The following is a 19798-nucleotide window of genomic DNA, read 5'->3' as shown; positions in this document are numbered from 1 at the left end:
CCTATTTCATTGCTCGAAGGTTAAGTCAGTTTTATCTAAATATATGACCATTATTATCGAACCTATACATACATATACAGACATGTATGTGGTTGTTATTTTGAAAGACGGTTATGGAGCGATATTGAGTTTAACTATCTTTTTTACTGCACATTTTAGAGCTAGAAATGCACATTTTACTTGTTTGTTTGGAATAAATCATAAAGCTATACACAATAAACTGTCTGTGATCTGCCCACCACAGGTATCGAAACTCGATTTCCAGCGGTGTGAGTCCGTAGATATACTGCTGTGCCACTGGTATAGAGAGGGCTACTAGTCATCACCATCTACCACCAGCTCTTGAGCTACTTTTTACCAACAAATTATGTGATTAACCATCACATTATAAAGCTCCCATAGCTGAAAACTGCGAGCATGTTCGGTGGAACTAGGATACGAAGCCGCGACTCTCAAGAGTTTGATTCGAGTGCCCTAACCACCTGGCTATGAAGAGCCCTAATTATTGGGAAAACGTACTGTTTTGTGTAAAGGACAATATCATATTTCTGTTTGACACTGTACATCTTATAATGATATTATTTTACTTCAAGTAAGGTTACCTAGTACGTTTTTTCAATAAACGTGTTTGTTTCAAAGCAAGCCGCATTACCAACAGCGGGAAATCGAACCAAGGACTTTAGAGTTATAAAATTACCGTTATCTCACCAGAGAAACTTTTTAATATTAAAATATCGTTTTGAAATTTACAAATATAAACTTGATTACAAGAAATGAAATCAAGTTCTTTTAAACTTTTGTGGTTTGATCTGTTTTAATTTTGTTTTATAAACATGACTTTATTACTGTATAAAATATACATTTGGTATGCAACTGAGTTAGCGGAATTTCTTCTCACTTTGATGAAAAAGGAATTATGTAGTTTGAAGCTGCTGTTTATGTGTTAATAGAATAATGTTTATCATCTTGAGTTAATTATGTGTTCTTAGTAGTATATGTACTAAGGAACTGTACAAAAAGATACAAAATATTTTTTTTTAAATAGCATAGTAAGTGATGAAATAAATGTGAATAAGCTTTAAAAACATACACATGTTTAACCTTCAATTACATCATTACATTATTAAAATAATTGCTGAGATTATAAATTTTAAAAATATGGGAATCGGACGTTATGATAAATGACAAAACTTCTACACACGCAAGATTTATTTATAACATTTTACTAAATTATTTCTTATTGTTTGTTTTAGAATTTTGCGCCAAGCTACGCGAGGGCTATCGGCGCTAGCCATCACCACCCATCCACCGCCAACTCTTGGGCTACTCTTTTACCAACAAATAGTGGGATTGACCATCACATAATAACGCCTTAACCCACCTGGCCATCCAGACCTTATTATTTCATTAAAAGTTTTGTATAAGCTTTAAAAACCCAGTAAGTATATGCTTGAAAACACTGTGAGGTGGTTAGAGCGACTTTGTAGGAAGAGGTAGTGTGAAGAGGTAGTACTTTCTATTACTTACTTTCAACACCCACCTTTCAATGTCTTTACTCGTTGTTTCAAATAATTAGCTAGTTGACAACCAGTTGCCACAACAGTGTTGTACTAGCCGAAATAAAACAGTCTAAAGTATTTCAGTGATGACGAGAAAATCCACTTGTAGAGAAAAATATATATGTAAAAACGGCTGGTTTGGGTTGAGAAAATTTTTATGTAGAGGAGCGAACAACGTATCGTCCTTTTTCGGTGAACCTGACGATGACTGAAAAAGGTCGAAACGTTGTTCGCTCCTTTACATAACAAAATTTCTCAACCCAAACGAGCCGTTTTTACATATATAGTCTAAAGCATTTATTTTCATGTCTCATTAATCTGTATCTTAGAGCACTCATGGAGAAACTAAAGAGGAATATATAACCACACTATACCTGCTATATCCAGTGCTGATGAAGGCTTACGAAGAGTAGCCCTATTGCTTATTAAGCCGGCCAAGACAAAACAAACACAGTAATGTTTGAAACACTGTCTATATCATAAAAAAGCGTATATGAACAACATTTATCACAGAAACTAGATTAAAATGATGAAATGTAATTTTTATACAAATCGTTTATTAAAGAGAACAACATGGAACCTAACACATAAAAGAATATAAGTGTGCGTGTATGTGTGTAAGTAAGTTTTTTATAACATAGAAACTTACCTACAGATGACAGTACCTTACTGTTTCTTATTTTTATTTTTCAATTATGTTTTTCTTCTTTACTTTGGAGAGCAGTCACCTTCCAACAACTGTCTGGAGTTAGGGAAGGGTGATATAGATGTGGGACCTTGTGGGCTTGAATACCAACATCTCGCTCTCCTAATTTCTTTTTCTATAACTATTCCTACTCCTTTATTTCTTATGTGAAGCTGGCGAACGGAGGTTAAGACTGATAGATGGTGTATCCTCACCGCAATGTGGGTCCAACTTCTGTAATCACTTCCGAAACCTTAGGTACGTTTTATATCCCACATTGTGGCTTGTATCATGGGATATTTTTAATCAGTGCAGCGTTTTCTAGTTTATTATTTTTAAATTATTTTTCTGTGTTCTTTTTTTTTAGGTTATAACGAACCAATATAATTAGTCAAGAGGTTTATATTTACTCTTTATGATACAGTCCTTCCTTTTGATTGTGTTTACTAACTTTATCGGTATTAATTTTCTCTAAATTTTATATATATATGGATACTTACATAAACAAGTAAAGGTATGAGTGTATGAGTATATATATTATAATACTCTCTATCTTTCTAGGACTATTTACTCCCTGTAGCTTCCTCTTCCTCTTCATTGAGACGTTTGTACGAATGTTTGACATGAGACTAATCAGTACCTTAGTAACAGTAAAGGCTCTCTTCCCGATTCGTATTTTAGTTTAGTCTTATTTGTATTCAGACAGATATTTGGTTTCTAGTAAATGCTTTACAAAACTTTGTTAAGCTACTTAATATCTCAGACCTTATCCCATCTCAGATCATTCGTATTTCAGTTTACCATTCGTGTTAGTACATCCCATGTAAAACTTCGTTAAGCTAATCTGAAATAACAGCTGGGACCTTGACCCAGTCCCAACTCTTCATGTTTTAGTTTATCACTTTCATCAATATATAAACAAATATCTGCTTTCTAATATACATCGTTCTCACAACTACCTGAGTTCCCGTTGTTTTTGATTACTAATTATCAAATTATCTTACTCATTTAAAGAAGAAGCTTCAGGTAAAGAGCCATATAACCTGATTTACGAGCTACTTTCAGAGTCAAGCAAGTGTCTTTCAAACTGCAAATTTTACTGGCAATCAGACTTCGAAATGTTATTCTTTTACTTGAGCGTTAATACATTAAAACTTGCTGGGACAGTATAAATACTCACTCTGATATATTTGGTTCATTTAAGAATAGAAAAACCAGAACCAGATAATAGATTAACAAGATTAAATACGCTGTATCACATGGATGCATTCTTCAGCCAGTCAAACGAGACAAGAAACATGGAGCTTTATCAACTAGTTATCATTTGTTTTAATATATTAATAGACACAACGACATGTTTTCACTGTAACAATGTTACTTAACGTAACATTTCTGTCAGGTTTGTTGTTAATTTTATGTTTATCTTCGTTTAATCAAAGAGAAACAACAATGAGATATGGAAGATAACTTATGTCAAATAAGTTTTGTTTACTGATTATAATTTAAAATAAACTAATTAGTGATAATCAAAAATAATGTAACAGTAGTTTCTGAGTAATACAACCTGTGATTGAAATATTAGCTTTAGCATTAGTTTTAAAGCAATAAATATTGTATCATGAACACTATATTTAGATATATATAAAGTGATTTATATAAACGAGTTTTTAGTTCAGTTATTTAGGGGCAAAAGAGAACACCTGTCTCTGCTTCAAAATCACCTTATCTAAGTACACTGTTTAATTTTCCAATAATGTATTTTCATTGCATTGTAAAAAGTAGAGCAAACTTTTGTTCCAATCGTCTTTACCCATCACGGTTATCGAGACCCGATTTTAAAGTTGTAAGCTAGTGTTTCCTTTCCAGGATGATTAAATAATATGAGTTTGGTGTGGTTTGTTTTGAATTTCGCGCAAAGCTACTCGAGGGCTATCTGCGCTAGCAATCTTTAATTTAGCAGTGTAAGACTAGAGGGAAGGCAGCTAGTCATCACCATCAACTCTTGGGCTACTCTTTTACCAGCGAATAGTAGAATTGACCGTCACTTTATAACGTTTCCACGACTGAAAGGGCGAGCATGTTGGGTGTGCACATGAGGGGTGTCGAGAGGTTTTAGAAAAATAGCGTTTTATTTATCAACTCCAGCCCCACTTATAATTAGACTATAAAACGTTAGAGATGCCACAGAAATAGGAGAGTTTGTTGTGTAAATTTGTTTTGTAGCCCAAAACTTCTCATGCTCCTTCTCAGATGAATATAGTTTACTTTATGTAAACCCATATTGAAAATGAAATTATATGATAACCTATCATACAAGAACCATATCGGATAACGTCATAATAAAATCTGCTTAAAACTAACTTTACACTTTGTTCTCTTAAAATACAATATCAACATTTTGTGCAAACAGTATGGGAATGCAAAATAAGCACTGTTAAGATACTTATAATCACTGCTGTATTAATGGATGAATTCCAAATAAGCACTGTTAGGATACTTATAATCATTGCTGTATTAATGGATGAGTACATCAATGGTTTAGGGTTAAGGTTTCAGACTTACAACATTTTATTGTTGTAAGAGTATAATGAAGAAGTGTTATTGTAAAGAAATATTAGCTGTGGCAGGATAGCATAAGGTCAGGGACACTAATAGATAAATAGTAAGATAGATTTTCGAATTATTTAAGTTAAAAGACAAATTAGTGTTGAATGACAACAAGCTCGTAGCAAAGACACCTTATTGAGTGCCAGAGAAACATATGGTTGAATTAAAGGAGTGTGTAAGAGAACCAGAAGTGATAGAGAACGGTAGTAGTCCTTATGCATCTCCAGTTGTATTAATTCCTGAGAAGGATGGAAAAGTAAGGTTCAGTGTGGATTTTAGGAAAGTGAATGGAGTAACAGTCAAATACATTTATCCGTTATCACATATCCAAGAGACATTAAATAGGCTAGATAACAGTAAGTACTTTTCATCTGTGAATTTACAAAGTGGGTATTAGCAGGTAGAAATAGAAGACGAAGATAAGGCAAAAACAATTTTCATGTCACTTTCAGGTAAATATAAGGTTAATAGAATGCCCTCTGGTTTATGTAATGCTCCTTCAATATTACAGAGATTAATGGTAGTTGTTTTATCAGGGTTGCAATAATCGAAATGCTTTTGCTGTTTAGATGATGTTATAGTGTTTGTTGCAAGTTTTGAAGAACACTTTAAATGATTAAGGCATGTATTTGACAGACTGCGAGAAGCAAACGTAATGTTTAAGCAGATGGTGTAAAACTTGACCCAAAAAAGTTAGAAGTTTATTAAAATTATCCATTGCCAAAAACAGTAAGAGATATTTGTGCATTTCCAGATTCGTGAGATGTTACAGAAGGTTTATACCACATTTTGCATTGTTCTCTGAGTTAACTAATAAAGAAATAAAATTTCAAAGGACAGATAAAAGAGAGAAGCATTCGAGAAACTGAGGGATGCTTTATAAAAGCTTTCAAGTTTAAGCTATCCCGACTTCAGCAAATAATTTATCCAAAGCATAGATGCTTCGGGTTCTGGTATGGTGCAGTATTATTACAGTAAGATGGAAATAAAAAAAACATCCTATAGCATGTCCGAGTAGACAGGTAAGAAAGGCTGAGCTAAATTATTCAGTCTCGGAGCATGAATGGTTAACCGTATTAATGGAATTAAAACTTTCCATTGTTATCTGTATTGTGGGAAGTTCACTATCGTTACAGATCATCCGTTAAGACGATGAATGACATTAAAAGACATTTCCTTTAGGTTAGCCAGATGATCATTATCATTGTAATTTTGAAATAATACTCAGATATGGTAGCAAACATTTTTATTTAGATGCTCTAAGTAGAATTAGAGTAGGAAATAGAGAATCTGAAAAAAAAAACAAGACAAAACAACAGACTATTAACAAAATAAGAAAAGGAAAAACAGGAAATGTGGATGAGTTAATTTGGGATTTAGATTATGTAATTAATAAAAAAAGTAAAGATGAGTTAATAAATAACTTAAGAAATAGAATATTACAGGAAGAAGATACAGAATACACGTTAGAATCAGATACCCTTTGTAAAATAAACCGATAACGACAGATCCTTACATATAGTTGTACCACACAGTTTAAAATTATGAGAACTAATCACGGCACACAACTTCAACACATTTAGGTTTTTCGAATACATATGGGAGAATAAGTAAAAAATATTTTAGTTAAATGTATGAAAAGACATTAAAGATTATTGTAATTCTTGAATTGAATGTAAAAAAAAAAAAAAGTCCACACTTTAAGATCGCCCCCTTACAATAAATACCGAGTTCAATCATGCCTTTTAATTAATAGTTGGATATCTTTGGTCCATTGCCTACATCGTATGCAGGAAATTAATGTGTGTTAACAGTTTCAGATTAGTTGTATAGATTTTCAAAGACAATATGTTTGCCTGATCAAAAAACAGAAACGATCGCTAAAGCATTTGTAAATAACATAGTATGCTCCAGTACTTATAAACAGATAGTGGTAGTAACTTCATTTCTAAGTTAACAAAGGACTTTAGGTGTTAAGAACATTGAAACCACTTCTTTTCATCCAGTTGCTAATACATTAGTAAAATGATTCAATATGACTTTATTAGATATGATCACTCAGTACTGCGAGAAAATCAGAAAACTTAGGACGAGCAGGTTCCTTCACTGTTGTTAGCATATGAAAGTGCTGAAAACGAGTCTACTTCGAAAGTCCATCCTTTCTGTTACATGGAAGAGATACGTGCAGACTGTATTAACTTCTAGAAAAGTGAATGACGCAATAGATCATGATTACAAGGCAGAATTTGTTTCAGTGAATGCAGTTAGTATTTGAATTAGCTAGTGAACATTTCACAAAAGCCGCTGAGCACAAAGAAAAACAAGCAAATAGGACAAATAAAGTAAAAATAATGACATATGACTGGAGGATAAAGTACTGAGATATATATGCGCCAAAATAATGTGGTGAAGTTATGGAAAAGTTTTTTTAGAGTTCTCAAACAAACGAGTCTAGTTAATTTCGAGAGCCAACAAATATGTCGATCGAGTGCACTGTTGGTATATGTTAGTAGATTAAAGAAAGTAGAGGATATAAACCTTACCAGTATCAATGTGTGGCTTGTTAAACCAAAGCAAATGATCAAGATGAGAATCTAAAAGTAAAATATGATGATTCAAGTGAGCTTGAGACAGAGATAGAAACCCTACAGTTAGAGGAACATTGGTAACATATTAAGTAATGAGGGTATCATAACAGGAGATGACCTAGTGAAACTAATGTCCCAATAATGGAAGGTAATGTTTCAAATACCCAAGTGATGATGCAAGCTGATACAGTAAACGATAACTATAACCTTAGATCATGTGGTCCTGTGCTGATTCAACCATAAGTGACCTTTCCAACTATAAGAAGACGAGTGTTGTTCAATCCTCAAGTGGTTGTACACAATCCTAAAAATGATATTACTGCAGCTAGTGTTAACTCGAATTAAAAAAATATAGTGTATTAGAAGATTTTAATAATATGATAAACTGTTTATGCAGTTGTTATTACAATTAAGTAAGGAGGATAATATATATACGTGTGTCATTATGTATGTTATATATGTTAACGTTGCTAGACAATGTAAGTACTGTTCCGGTAGAGAATAGGAAGGGAACGATTTTTGTTGAAGAAGGAATTTTTATTTTATCTGGCAATAAGTGGATAATTATTGAAAATATACCATTTCAAATTATGTTCGGTTACGAGAGGAACTAGTACCATTTAAGAACTCTTTCGCGTGAATGCGCTTGTTAGTTTCGATGCCAAAGGTTCGTAAATATTACGTTACGTCATATGACAAATTATGGTTTGCTTGCTTGTTTTGAATTTCGAGAAAATCTACACCAGAGCTATCTGCGCTAACGTCCCTAATTTAGCAGCGCAAGACTAGAGGGAAGGCAGCTAGTCATCACCACCCACCGCCAACTCTTTTACCAAAGAATAGTGGGATTTACTGTAACATTATAACGCCCCTACGGCTGAAAGGAAGAGCATGTTTGATGCGACGGAGATTCGATCCCGCGAGTCTCAGATTACGAGTCGTGTGATTTAACCATCTGACCATGCTGGGCCTGACAAATCATGGAACAGCTATTTTACGTTTCGTGAAAATCTTACAGGAAGGACTGGTTAAGAATTATAAGACATTAGTTAGGCTATATCTTGTTGAGATAGAGGATCTGTTATAAGAGTTGACAGATATCAAATATAGTGTTTCGATTTCTGATCAGACTCTAGAACAACGTCGTTTAATAAAAGACAGATATCCAGAGAAATGCTTTATTTAAAAGGTGAAGAAACGACTATAATGGATTTATTAAATCGGACACTTGAGACGTGAGTTAAATAACCAAATGATTAGTAAATATTACAAATGCCTTGATACATACCAGGGTAAGACTGAGTTTCGTAAAGCAGGAATGAAGTGTTAGTTTACAATTCTAGGATCAGAACAACTTAAAACAGTTATTGTTTTTATGGTTGGAAATAGCAGGACATAACTAAGTTAGTACAAACATTGTAAGCAGCTGCGGGTAAGGAACTGGGTTCATACTTTATACCCCGAGTAGTAAATTAGAGAGAGTATTAAAAGAAATTGAAATGTGATTAACTCTCACGTATACAGTTTGTAATTCTTATGCATAGTGAACATATTCATATGTATTATACATGGACTGACGTAAAGACAGCCGCAGTGAAAGACCCACTAAGAACGTTTATAGAGATACCATTGAAAGCAACCAATAGAATGTTCAAATTGTATAAGGTCATACCCTTACCCTTAACTTTAACCCACTTGTTAGCTTCATCTATATAAAATGAAAGCGCATACATTGCTGCTTCAACTAATGAGCAAACGTATTTATAAATGACAAAGGAAGATATGTTGAGATGCATAGCAAGTCCTATTCAAGTATGTGACTACTCCAGAAATCACTTCAGCACCCATTATAAGTTGTAATTCCGTAATAAAGGTTAGAATAGCTTTACTCCGATAGTTACGAAAATGCTCGTCAAGGTATTCCCAGGCAACTGGAGTAGAAGTGGGTTAGGGAACGAATTAAAGTGCGCGAGTGGATTATCATTTATTGAATTCTTGACGAGAAGTTTGGAATGATTAGAAACCGGAAGTGGCATATGAGATCGATGACAAGGAAGTAGACGAGATTATGATAGGAAATACTGTTATGTTGACCGTGTTTGGGTTTCGCCTAACCTAGGATAAGGCAACTGTCAGAAAAGAAAGGACAGAGCCATCACAACAGAAGTTGAAGTGTTCAGAGTAGTAGATGTACACATTGTAAATGAGTTAAACTGACCATCAAAGACACTTATAGTTTTAAAGCACCGTTTCCAAGTGAAATGTTATCCGATGAGGACAATAGACATATAGAGTGGTGTGCAAAATGTCTGCATAATTTAAAGTAGGAATAGGAAAAATACGACTTCCAGTAGGTAACTGATATTTGTTGAGACGGAAATCGAAGTTATCTCAAGATCTACTGTAAGAGACTAAAGAAACGTGAATCTTGAAAACTATGAATGTTCTGAATACAGACACTTGACCTACGATAGTCCCATTATATACGACTATGACTTACAGCCTTTGAAACATTCTGCTAAGTGGGGTGTGTATATATATTTTCTAATAGCAAAGCCACATTGGGCTATCTGCGGAGTCCACCGAGGGGAATCGAACGCCTGATTTTAGCGTTGTAAATCCGAAGACTTTCCGCTGTACCAGCTAGGGACTGCTAAGTGGAAGGTCTGTGTGTTATATGAATGGATTCTCAACAGTGATAAAGCAGTGTTTTGTTTTTTAAGAGAAGACAGAGTGACTAAAAGCTCTGAACGAAATAAAGAAGGACGTTAACTGATTGTCATATGATGGACTTCGATTTGATGTTTTATTTAAATGATATTAATCCAGCTATGATATAGTAATGGTAATGTTTATGGCTTATTATATGAGATGACTATAAAATTACATAAGATTATGTTATTCATGATTAGGTATCATACAGGGTGTTCGGAAAACCACTGTGCAGTTTTATAACAGCATTCATTCACTCTATTTCAAGTCAGCAACTGATAGCGTTGTTTATAAACAAAATAAGAAGGATTCAGGCCTATATTGATGCCAACAGGGGTCATTTTCAACATTGTTTATAATTATCATTCATATTTACCTCCTGTATTTTATATTGAAACATGTCTGTTAATAAATATATAAGTGCATTGTGACTTTCTGAACACCCTGTAGAATATGTTAACTGTTGTTTGACCTAATCCTGAGCAGTGTTTATGATTGATGTTTTTAGTAGAAATGAATAGAGAGCATATATATTTATTAATGATCAATTTAGTTATCAAAATAGTTAATGAGTAAAGATGTGAAAGAAGTAGTTGGTTATTCAGTTAAAGACTGATATAAATTAGAATATCAAAGAAATTAATGTAAATGTTACTTAGTGTACAATTGAAAAGGTGGAAACAGAAAGATTCGTTAGAGGTTTTTTTATCGAGGGAGGAATGAAGCATTTGTGGGCATTTCATATGCTTAAAGTATAAAGCAAATATATACAGTTAGTAGAAGTGTGAAATATGGTCACAAAGGCACACAAATTATTATATAACGATGGTTCATCAAAAAGAGAAAAATATTGAGAAAACATTTTTGATAATGGTATCTAAAAACGACACTGCTGAGGTCATGAGACAGGTTATAAAAACCTCATTACAGAAATAGATCATTACCTATAGACTGGCGCCACTACAGCAGCGTGAAATATACGGAAAATGCTTACACTATCTCTCACAAAGGTGCCAAGAAAGAAATAAGTCGTAACTTTGATGTGGTATCTATATCAAAACTGTGAGTAAAGATACAGTTAAGAAGACTGCCGATTTATCGACTTTATCTATAACCAATGAACAAGTGATTTGAACTGTGGTTTTCAGAATTACATAACGATCAAAGCAAAATAACCAATTTAGTGTAAGATCTACTTGCAGATAGCTGTGCACACTATTTGGAGTTTGTATGAATACCAGAAACAATTTTGTATGAAAACCCATATTCCAAGTGAGAAAGTCAGTTGAATAGTCAAGTGTTACAGCAGTTGCCGTCACAGTCAAAATTTCAAAAGTCGCAGAGTCTTATAGAATAATTATGATTAGTTCTATTTTAAATTTTATTCTTTCTTCAAATGAAGACACTAGATTTTATTCATTTTAGATTTAATGTTTACTGAGGAACCAAACAGTTAATTCAGTAATTCAATAACATCAACTTTTACTGTGGGTCAAAACATTTTAAGTTTTAAAATCAGAACTTTCCTGGCGTAAAAGTTGCTTTTATTGTATATTTGTATTAACTTGTTAAATTTACATTTTAAACATAGGTGGAGTACCCCTTACCTGGACAGAAATTATTCTAATTGATGATTAATGAAAAGTTTCTAGTAGAACATGAAAAGTTGCTTTCATTGTGTGTAATTATAAATAAACACCCACAGAAACTGCAAAACACAAAATGTGAAACGGCAATTTTTACATGTATCTCCGCCTGAACAACATAAACCTTCATTTAAAATTTGATAAAGATTCTTCAACAGAGGGAGATTTAGTGGTAAAGAAATAACCAAAAATAAAAATATTGACATGGAAACCGCAAAGCTAAATATGTAGAATTGAAATTTTTTTATGTATTCCCGTATAAACCCGATAAGCCTCAACACCAAGTTAATGGAGATCTGTCTGCTCTCTGCGAAGTAGTTACATTGGCATACAACAAACAGTACTATTATTTTAAAATTTAGGAATCTTCTCTTTTTGTTTTATTTAAAGCACCGCGGTGGTTCAGTTGTCATGTTTAGGGTTTATAATGACAAAATTAAATGATCGTACACTGTCGTGAGCACAGTACATATAGCCCGTTGTGCATGTTTTCAATCAAACAAAAACAAATAAATACATTTGTTAATTAAGTAAAGAAGATAAACTCTTACCACCTATGTTCATTTTAACACAGAGACATACTTTGTTACATACAGGGTCAGAAATTATAGCGCACGTTTTCCTCTTTTGTTGTCTGTTATCGATAAATTAATATGACGTTGATTTATGCTTTCTTATTCAACTTCAGTTGAAGCCAGAGTGATTGGGCGAGACTTCAGTACGATTCCAAGGTTGCCCTATATCCTTCGAATTGAGGATGTTTACTTTAATAAATTCTATGAACAAGTTGATGCTCAAGGATGAAAGTGACTGGAACTGTTTTACCTGAGGCTTGTTTATAACCAGAACAGTTTTTACGGGACTATAATTGCATGCAAACACCATCTAACTTTATACAAGCCTACTCTGTGTAGAAACATAATTAAATGCACGGTCATATTTTAAGCAGTTACGTGCCTTGAGTAAATCTATAAAAAACTTCATTAATTGTCGATTTTAAGTAAAAAAACAACTATTAGCATAAAATATTAATTTCGAATCATAACAAACATAAATCTTAAAATAATTATATTATACCAATTCTCCGTTCCAAAAACGTTACATTTAATTTTATACAAAAAAAATATAGTTTACACAGAATACAGTTCCACACCCTGAAAAATGTGTCAGCGGAAAATGCTTTAGAAAGGAAGCAGAGCTCTTTCTAAGTAGAGTATTAACCTTCACAAGATAACTAATTTCCGGGCCCGGCATGGCCAAGCGCGTTAAGGCGTGCGACTCGTAATCCGAGGGTCGCGGGTTCGCGCCCGCGTCGCGCCAGACATGCTCGCTCTCCCAGCCGTGGGGGCGTTATAATGTAAGGTCAATCCCACTATTCGTTGGTAAAAGAGTATCCCAAGAGTTGGCGGTGGGTGGTGATGACTAGCTGCCTTCCCTCTAGTCTTACACTGCTAAATTAGGGACGGCTAGCACAGATAGCCCTCCAGTATCTTTGTGAGAACTTCCAAAACAAACAAACAAAATAACTAATTTCCTGCTTTTGACAATAGCAACTTCCTCTAAAGAAATAATGCACTTTACCCCTGGTAGGAAGTGGTCCAGTTGTTGCTTCTTGGGGTGTGAAGTGAAGAGTCCAGAATTACAGATATAATGCCATCGATCATTGAACATACTTTCAACTGTTGGCGCTTTATAAAGGTGACGGACAATTCGATTATTCGGGTCAAAAAGCTAGACAAAGCACTTAAGGCGGGGAATGCAACGGGTTTCTTGCTTCTATTCAGTCTTTCAAAATTAGAGAAGCCTACAACTGAAACCTTTGTTCCCAGCCTGACCATTTAGTTTATATGAGAACAAGGTTGAAAGTTAACCAGCTTATTAACTACTATTACGGTTTCAAGTGGCTGTAAACTTATTACTGACTAATCACATCTTTTTTTTGGGAACCAGTAGAACTTCGAGTTCTTTTCTCAAAAGACAATATGCACTGTTTTAAAACCAGTTAACATCTATTTCCTGAATGGAGCTCTTTGTCATTTAAATAGCGTATGTGTTTTTCTTATAGCAAAGCCACATTTGGCTATCTGCTTAGTCCACTGAGTGGAATCGAACTATTGATTTTAGCATTGTAAATCCGTAGACTTACAGTTATACCAGCAGGGGACATTTGAATAACTCTAATTTCAGTTTTATCTTCAGTGTTTTTGTTTTTGAACGACCTGGTAAAGGGGAATGAGGTTTAAAATTGTTTTATTTCATTTATGTACGCATTACGGTTAATTACTGAAAAAATTAAACTGTTTTCGAAACTCTTTTTGCAACAATCATTTTAAGCCCGTAAACAGCAGGACCATCTGTAAAAGGGCAGTTTCTCTTGACGTTGTAAAAAACAAAAAAATATCGTCTAGACTTTAAAATTGAGGTAAATTCCAAAAAGGATTAAATCCATCCTATCATAAATTTCGGTTCCGCAATTGGGATTGCCCATTTGGTTTTCTTCTCATATTTAACATTGGTTCGCTAGCCTAAAAATAAAATGGTTATGTTTGTTTTTCTTTTGAGTTTTCACGCAAAGTTATACAAGGAATGTCAGCGCTATCCGTTCCTAATTTAATGGTGTCAAACTAAGGGGAAGACAACTAGTCATCATTAACCACCGCCAACTCTTTGGCTATTCTTTTATCAGAAATCGCCACATTATAATGCTCCCACGGTTGGAAATATTTGGTGTGACGGTGACTCAAATCTGCGATTCTCAGATCACGAGTCAAGCACCCTAACCAGCTGGCCATGCCAGGCCAAAATGACTATGAGTGCTGTAATAAATATTGGACAGTAATATTAAATGCAACGTAGCACAGAGTGTAGAGTAGTTTTTAATTTATTTGACTATATAACTGTTGACGCCCATCGCTTTAATGTACTCTGTAGTTTATATGAAGCTTTATAGTCTACAGGCAAGACACATGTACTAAAGCGGTTACTAACTTACTGTTGTAACTGTATTGGTGTCACTTATCCCTTAGATATATGTACAGGATTTCTGCTCTTTTGAATACGGCACTGTGACCGGATCACAATTTTTGTTTTGTTTTTGCACTGCAAGATCAATTTCGGCTATGTTACATAAATTTTTAGGAAAATTACCACAACAAAAATATTTAAGCCACAGTTTAAAAGGCAGCATCAAGCTCACAATCACGGTAATGGCTGATGGTAAATGTCGAATTATATGCAGCACTGCGTGATTGCGAACCACAAAGAAAGTGCATATAGAGTAGCCATTCTTGAACCAACTGTAAGAAATCTCAAGAATCTTGTAAGTAGAAGATGGTCTGAATGAAGGTGATTCTAAGCGCAAATGAGTCTGAAATTTTGTAGCTATATAACGTATTTAAAAAGATATATTTATTTTCAGATAAAGTACGTATCAGTGACGTCATACCAGAGTTTAAGGTACACAGTACAAGAGGGTCGTAGAAGTGTCACAACTCAAACTTCATCAGAAACACACGAGGAAAGATATATTAATATAATGAATTTATAGTTGTTAATTAATATTGATATTAATTAATATTATGGCCAGTAGAGAGTAGGAAGTGGAGGGAGGCTGGAAGTATATTAACTATAAGAAATATTAGAAATTATTATTTTTATGTATATTATATTATATTATGACGCATTGCGCAATGTCTTATATTTGCACTGATCACACAAGGATTCATCTATACAACCTAAAAACTTCATACGGCTTTCTATATATACAGCCGTACAACTTTAAAAATCAAACTATAAGGCCTACATGTATGTATATAAACAAACATATTTACTATCCAGCAGGCATTGCATTTGCGTGCATGTATAAAACTCGTGAGGTTACGGAATCCATTTCATACACCATCCTAATATAGTCCATCAGTCCCTCCAATCCAGTATTTACACACTGTTTACAGGGTATAAATAAAGTAGCTACGTATATTTAAAAGCATATACATAACGTGTGGTACGTTAGTCACCATGCGTCATAGTGATCATACATATGGTACTACTACTAATGATAACATTGCAGAAATGCTATCAGGACCAATAACCATCCTATCTGCATTAAGCCAATCTAGAGGTTATAATTGTTTCCTGAGAGCGCATCATACGCCAGCTGCGTATTCAATTTAAACTGAATTGTTTCAAATAAGATAGTAATGCAATTATATAGATTCATATTGATTTACGATAGGCATAACAAACTAAAGAAAAACAATTATTATAAATTGTGAACATAAATAACGGGGGTTGAAATCAGAGAGATGACTTCAAGTGAAAATACAATAGCAATAAAGACAGTAAACAAATAAGCTCACGGTTTGAGATACATGCATCTCAGTACGGCTGGTATGGGTACTAACACTTTTATTGATAAACAGAGAACAACGTTGACTTCCCTAAGTCATCTTCAGGTTGACAAAGAGAGTTTGCAACTAACCGGTACGGGACTGTAGGGGTGCTGCACTTTGATGATAGGTTATTAATTAGTATAGGTATAAAAGTGTTCGTTTATTGTTTGTTTTGAATTTCGGGCAAAGCTACTCAAGGGCTATCTGCGCTAGCTGTCCCTAATTTAGCAGTATAAGACTAGAGGGAAAGCAACTAGTCATCACCACCAACTCCTGGGCTACTCTTTTACTAACGAATAGTAGGATTGACCGTCACTTTATAACGCCTCCACGGCTGAAAGTGCAAGCATATTTGGTGCGACGGGGATTTAAACCCGCAACCCTCAGATTACGAGTCGAACGCTTTAACTGTCGGGCCAGACCCGTGTTCTTTTATATTGGTTTAATTTTGGTTTTAGTTGCTGTATAAGTATAGCTTCTTTGATTTTACACATACCAGCTGTTCTGAGACACATTTATATTTCAAGTGGGTTTCTCGTCGTCAAGAGTTTGTATTCTCAAGCTACGAACCTCTATTTTGAGTCCATGTCTAATAATTGTAAAATTAAGGAGAGTTAAAATAAGGGCTTGTAGCTGGCGGAAATACGTTCAAAACTGTATGTCAGACCTTAAGCTTGGTTTGGGGCTGTTTTTTTTATTTTTTGCTACTACATTTTCACTTTTATTTTGTGCCTGAAAATTTTAAATATCCCAATTACCCCTTTTTAAATTAAGATTTTAAAAATAATTTTCATTAATAAATTTTGTAAATTTTGTTGTTTTTTTTGCTGTTTAACATTGTATAAAATACGAAACAATGTGGTATTTTGAGGTACAACCGATTTCCAAACAAATATCATTTAGCAATATATGTAATATCAGTAGATTCTATCAGAAATAAGGGGAATGTTCTTTAACAGATAATCTTTGTATAATATTTCTACACTTATGAGATTAATTCATGAACGTAACTTTAACAAAACATTGTTTAAGTGTAGTTGTTTGTGTTGCTAAAAGTGTCTTACAAGAAACTGTTGTCGAGGTAATTTTTTTCTAAGCTGATAAAACACCTGCGGCGCGATTAGTCGTGATCTCAAATCGTGAACGCAGGTGGCAAAAATTAGTATTAACACAAAATTTGCTATCGAACATAACTTATCAGTTTTTCAAGTTGTTTCTGTTAAAATAAATAGTTCTATTATCCGACCTGTCACGAAAGTACAATACTGATTACTCCTATAGTATCAGATCTCTAAAGGATTGTTTTTTTTGTTGTTATTTTTTAATTTCGCGCAAAGCTACACGATGGCTATCTGTGTTAGCCGTCCATAATTTAGCAGTGTAAGACTAGAGGGAAGGCAGCTAATCATCACCACTCACCGTCAGCTCTTGGGCTTACGAGTCGAACGCTTTAACTCACCTGGCTATGAGATGATAGTATTTTTAAGAACATTTGAAACTACACGGTTTTTGCAACATTGATATAACATTCTTAAGATTTAAAAATAGTGCTATAAATTTGATTTTTTTTATCCTAAATGTTATCTCATATAACACGTGAGTTAAGCGGGCTCTACAAAGGTACTTAAAGCTTAAGCGTAATCATCCATATTCTGAATCTATTAAACTTCTGCTACCCAATATGCAGCTCTTCCTGACAAAATAACAATATTTATCGTTACGGTTATAATTGACTCACAGCTAAAAGTGTGAAGCATTATGAGCGGCATATTATCGTGACTCAACTATTGGACTTTCCCATTCACTTTCTGCAAGGATAGCCACTAGGCTCCAACAGCACAGAAAAAAAAAATGTTTAACGAAAAGCGTATTATTTTTTATGTTTTACAAATTTTGAACTGGATAAAGTAATGTTGTTAGGTGTGTTTCATTTTAGCCAAACCACAACAAGCTTTCTGCTCTGTCCACCGAAGGGAATCAACCTTCCTGTTTCTAGCATCGTAAATCTCGCTGTCCCATCGATGTACTGAAATATTAGGTTATATTTAATACGTTTGAAAATGTTATCTTCTTTTGTCACAGGTCATTAATATTCATGACGAGTTTCATGGGAGGAAGAAAAATGACTGTTGTTGGTTTCAGTAGAGCCACACTTGTGTTATTAAACGAGATTCCATTTGCTTGTAGCGGTTCATCCAGGTTTGCTCTGTCAAGGATAAAACAAGGTTATTTAAATAGATCTGAATCCATCGTGATATAGCGGAAACATCTGGCACACTTCCCACTCATCAACTGCAGACATAGTCCTTGTAAAGGGATATTCAGTAATTCCAATGTTACCTTCATAGGTGCACTTACGATGAAATTTAATACCTTCAAGACATTTGATCGTTCAAGTAGCATATATTTTTATCAAGTTATTTTTCAGAGCAGTTTCTTCATTATTATATACTATTACCGTGGAACTACATGCATGCTGGTAAAATCTATTACAGTGCGTGTATAGTTTATATTGCTTACATTCTGCATTTGCGAACAGGATATATATATATACCACCTTAGATTACAATAATTTTGACGGTAAATTATTTACGCGTAATCAGCTGTCTGTTTCACAACTGGAACACATTATAACAAGAAAGTTTAGCACCTTATTTGCTCGAATATAATGAGCATCCAATTTTGAAATGTTAAAGTCAATATTTTTTTCCATCAGTTTTACAAAATGTTCTGAATAGTTTCTAAATACTGTAAACAATTATCGACGTATTATTTTTTTTTTAAATATTACATAGAATATTTTATAACTGTCAATTTTTAAAATGTATCGATAATTTTATACGTGATAAAACACTTAGCTAATCATTCATCGTCACGTAAATCTTCGTCATCGTTAGACTCGTCGCTACCTCGGATTTCCTTCATTGAACATCCGAAGTTCTGAATTTTGCGCAATGCTACTCGAGGGCTATCTGCTCTAGCCGTCCCTAATTTAGCAGTGTAAGACTAGAGGGAAGGTAGCTAGTCATCACCACCCACCGCCAACTCTTGGGCTACTCTTTTACCAACGAATAGTGGGATTGACCGTCACATTAAAACAAAGTCCAAATTTGAACTATCCACTTAAGTATAACTCGTGAAGTCACTTTTGATAGGTTTTGCCAGTAAAACATTAATCGATATTTGTCGCCTTTCAAATAAATGCTGGATTAAGAAGTGTTAACCTGAGTCCGAGTGAACTTATCACATTTTATTTATCAGTTACTATTTTTTTTTAACTTCGCGAAAACTTTCTAAGATAGTTAATTCAGTGCACATTCACTACCAGGTAAGATAACCCTAGGGTGTGAAAATATTGATTTTATCTGGGCGAGGATGAGCTAGTTATAACAAGGCCACCTAGTAAGTGGGTTAAATTAAATACTGGGATTGATAACTCCCATCAAAACGAAGAGATGACGTATGGTTGCGATAATAATTCACATGTATTGGAACACCTACACCATTGAATTAAATTACTTTATAAAAAAAAACCGTTATGGTATTGTGCACATAGGTGTGTTATGTTTTCTAACGAAATAGTTTCTAAAGGGTGAATTTGATATTTTCT

General features: G+C 34.0%; 1 protein-coding gene across 3 annotated transcripts in view; it reads right to left on the bottom strand.

Moving 5' to 3' along the window:
* The window catches only part of LOC143224288 (adult-specific rigid cuticular protein 15.5-like), a 48268-nt gene that overhangs the window by 25148 nt on the left and 3322 nt on the right, over positions 1-19798 (bottom strand). The window contains exon 1 of one of the 3 annotated variants that reach the window (XM_076452688.1): positions 15628-15771. The exons of the other annotated variants lie outside the window; for them this stretch is intronic. The gene's annotated coding sequence lies outside the window, so the exon portion shown is untranslated. Of the gene's footprint in view, positions 1-15627; positions 15772-19798 lie in introns of those variants that run through there. 3 annotated transcript variants of the gene reach the window in all.

The sequence above is a fragment of the Tachypleus tridentatus genome, chromosome 8 (assembly GCF_004210375.1).
Source record: "Tachypleus tridentatus isolate NWPU-2018 chromosome 8, ASM421037v1, whole genome shotgun sequence".
Lineage (NCBI taxonomy): Eukaryota > Metazoa > Arthropoda > Merostomata > Xiphosura > Limulidae > Tachypleus > Tachypleus tridentatus.
This window is presented reverse-complemented; position numbering and strand designations above follow the sequence as displayed.